The sequence below is a fragment of the Canis lupus genome, chromosome 22 (genome assembly GCF_003254725.2).
Source record: "Canis lupus dingo isolate Sandy chromosome 22, ASM325472v2, whole genome shotgun sequence".
Lineage (NCBI taxonomy): Eukaryota > Metazoa > Chordata > Mammalia > Carnivora > Canidae > Canis > Canis lupus.
In genome coordinates this window covers 32,475,468-32,479,407 of record NC_064264.1, presented here as the reverse complement: position 1 = coordinate 32,479,407, position 3,940 = coordinate 32,475,468, and the positions used below count along the sequence as shown (strand labels likewise).

At 36.4% G+C, this 3,940-nt stretch overlaps 1 pseudogene; it reads left to right on the top strand.

The window, feature by feature from the left end:
• Window positions 1-1,212: 1,212 nt before the first annotated feature.
• LOC125753371 (60S ribosomal protein L31-like) lies at window positions 1,213-1,627 on the top strand (annotated as a pseudogene).
• The last annotated feature ends 2,313 nt before the right edge of the window (window positions 1,628-3,940 follow it).

Sequence of the window (3,940 nt, the reverse complement as noted above, 5' to 3'; positions counted from 1 at the left end):
CCTGCTTCTCCCTCTGCCTGTGTCTCTGCCCCTCTCTCTGTCTCTCTGTGGCTTATGAATAAATAAATAAAATCTTAAAAAAATATGTTAAGAAGTGAGACTCCAAAGATTTATTTTTTGATTCCACTTTTTTGTTTTCTTTTTATCAGCAATTTGTCTTGCTTTGAGTACTTGCTCAAATTGTTTGCTTTTGTCCATTTATACAATTACTTCCCTCAAATTAACCTGGAAGACAAAAAATATTTGCTGTCTTTGCAGGTACAAAGGGCCTAATTGAGAGGAATTTGCTGTTACTCTATATTCCATCCAGGGAAAACAGAAGAATATGCAATGCTTTTTATTTTGTTTTATTTTTGCTTTTTTTTTTTTTTTTTGGTTTTGCTTTTTAATTGGTGTTTAAAATCCTTGGCAACATTTACCTACAAGATCATTCAAAGAATCTATTTTTTAACTTAGGCCAGGGATCCTAAATACATGCCTCAACTCAGATTTGTGTTGGTTTTTATGCCACTGTAATTCCATGCCTAGCGCAGTCCTGCCACATGGTAAATACTCAAGTCATATATCTTAAATAAATTCCATGGTAGGACCAGATCAATGTGCCCACAGTAGCTCTCCAGGTGCAATAGCAAATATGGATATATAAACTAGTTAGTACCAGAGAAGTACTACTGAATAACTGTCCCTACAACTCAGTGGTTTAAATTCTTACAATGTTGTTTGGCTTCTATAGGCTAGGTTCAGCTGGGCTAATTCATGTCTATGTGTAGAACATTGAAAATCTAGTCTGGGTTCACTTGTCACAGCTTGTCTGTGCTCCAAGTGTGTCTCTTGGATCTATTGGGATCAGTGGGCTAATCTAGACATGTTCTTTTGAGATAAGTGGCAGAGGCAGGGAGAGCAGACCAACTGCTCAAGAGTATTTCAAGCCTCTATTTGCCTCATACCCTTTAATATCACATTGGCCAAAACAAGAAACAAGGTCAGGCTCAGGACTAATGAAATGAGAAGGATATGTCTCCTATGGAAGTAAGGGGAAGGGAATTTTTCTGAACAGCAATCCAATCTATTTCATGTGGTAGAGATTCAAAGCATACTAATGTCTGCTTCTCCAAAGTAATTTCCTATTTAAAGGGTTCCTACTTTTGGAGGCATTTATCCACTATTATAGGAAGTATGAAACTCTCCTTTTAAAAATCTATAGTCCCTTTCCAACTAGGGCCCGGCAGAATGGCTCCCACAAAGAAGGGTGGGGAGAAGAAGAAGGGCTGTTCCGCCATTAACAAGGTAGTGACCAGAGAATACACCATCAACATTCACAAACGTATCCATGGAGTGGGTTTCAAGAAGTGTGCCCCTCCGGCACTCAAAGAGATCTGGAAATCTGCCATGAAGAAGATGGGAACTTCAGATGTGCGCATTGACACCAGGCTGTCTGGGCCAAAGGAATAAGCAGTGTTCCATACCATATCCCTGTGCGGTTGTCCAGAAAACGTAACAAGGATGAAGTTTCACCAAACAAGCTCTACACACTGGTTACCTATGCACCTGTCACCACTTTCAAAAATCTACAGACTGTTAATGTGGATGAGAACTAATCGCTGATTGTCAAATAAAGGTATAAAACTGCAAACAAACAAACACAAAACTATAGTCTTCTCTTATTATTATGAATGGTTACTCTTTTTTGAGTGCCTACCTTGTGTACGTGATTGATATACAGTATTAAAGTCAATTATTACAACAGCCCAACAAAATAACTATTTTATTCATCTTTACTTTCCAATTAAAATAGTGACTCAGACTAAGTACCTGGCTGTAAGTCAAATGGCTAGTAAGTGGTAGGGTATGTCTCCAAATTCAATTCTTTCTGAATCCAAAGTTCATGCCTTATGAATTCTCTATGCAACCTAACAGCCTGGCTGATCCACCCTTGAAATAATCCATGCTATCTTTTCACCAATACAATTCTAAAGCTGCTTCTCAGGGAAGAGTTTTGAGCTCTGATTGGAAAAACAAAACAAAACAAAACAAAACAAAAAACACCTGATATGAAGACAATTTGTTTTTTAGAGGGCTGTGTTTTCTTTAACAAGAGAGGGATTAAAAAGGTACAGAATCTCTGTTTGATAAATGAGATAAATTGGTTAGAATTGAATTAACTACTTACCTTTCCTATAGCATTTTCAAAGTAATATCAGTTTATTGCCACTATCACCTTTATATTATTTTAGCAATATTGTCATCTTATTGAATATTTGTACTTCTGTTTATATGTTCTCCTAAAAACCTAGCTTAACAGTTTTCAAATGTAATCTATTTTTAGTTCAGGATGTCCTGGAACCTTAGAGCTTCAAATGTTTTCAGATGCCAAAAATATATTTAAAAAAATTTTAAGTAATTTTCTGAGCACTAAATTATAACATATTCTCTGTGTTCTCAGTGTGTACCTTGTTGGAAATACCCTCGGTAAGCAAATGTCATCTGACAGTTTTACAACTCCAGCAAAAATAAATGCAGAATTGCCGATTTATCACTGGGTCTGATACACACATGCACACACATATTACTATTTACATCTTCAAAATTGTAGAAACTTTAACAAGTTAATTGCTGATGCTTGAATTGATGATGAAGTGTGAGTAGAAATACATGAGTTGGTGACTGATGGCAGTGTGAGTATAGAGCAGACATTTAGCTATTTTAGCGTGGCTACCAGCTTTGCCTGTAATTATCTCTATAATCTTAGTAAAACCATGTTATCCCCTCCCGCACAGTGAACCCTCAATTCTCAGCTTCTCCCATAACCAGACTACCTGTTGCTTATTTTGGACTTGCTACTTCCTCCTAACATTACATCTGACAAAAAAAAAAAAATCACATTGATAGTTTATCTTTTCTTTTTCTTCTAGAAAGAAGGAACTAGACTGATGGGGCAATATTCTACTGTGCTTTTTCAAAGAGCTGTGTGAACTGGAGAGTTGTAGTGTCAGACATGAAGAGTTTATTGATTTCAAGTGTAAGTTTGTGAGAACACTCGAAGAAGATGAAATATCCCTAACTTCTGTGAGTCCTACAGTACAATAGCCATCCTCCCTTCTTTCTTGCTAGCAGAATTCTAGTTTTACTTGTGCAGCCATATTGATAATCCCAGGCTGTTGTCTTGTTCAGATCACTGCTCTTTGTGTATAAGATTCTTGGAACTCAAATAGTTCTCCTTCTACTACAAGTGCGAAGCCATTAGTGATGTTGACACTGATGCAGCTCCCTCACCTCATTGAGCTTTTGAGCCAGTTTTGGTACCACTCTAGACTGACTGCTATGTGAGACAATTAAACAGCTTTCATTATTTTAGCCTCCATTAGTTGGGCTTTCTGATATTTGTGGCCAAATGCATCTTTAACACAATGTATGTGGCAAATCCTAATTTTATCATTGAAGTTTATGTGCACTTTTTTTTTTGGCCTTCTGAATGCATTTTTAGACTCTTTGTTTAAAAACTTTCTAATTTGTTTGCGTATAAATCTGGGCATTGAGAAAAATTGATGAGCAAGTCTGACTTCTCAATTTGGTACTTGGTAGAGTGAAATGTGCCATCATTGTACCAGAGCCTTTTTTAATCAAATAGCATAATCATATTGAGTTTCTGGAATGCATTGAGGACCTTGAATGAAATTATTTGGCTCTGAATAAATTGAAAAAAGATTTAAATCTCAGAGATTAATTTTTTCTCAAATCTTTCTATTATTAAAAAAATATTTTAAGTATAAAAATGTGTTGAAATGCACAGAAAATGCTCCAGAGCCAGGATTCCAATCAACTTATGGTGTGGGGAGGATATAGTCCATACCAGTTTGCCTTTGAGGTAGTATGTCTGGTCAGTGAGGTCTATGTGGACCAAATACCTCCCTCCAAGAAACTTGATTATAGAGTTGAGCCA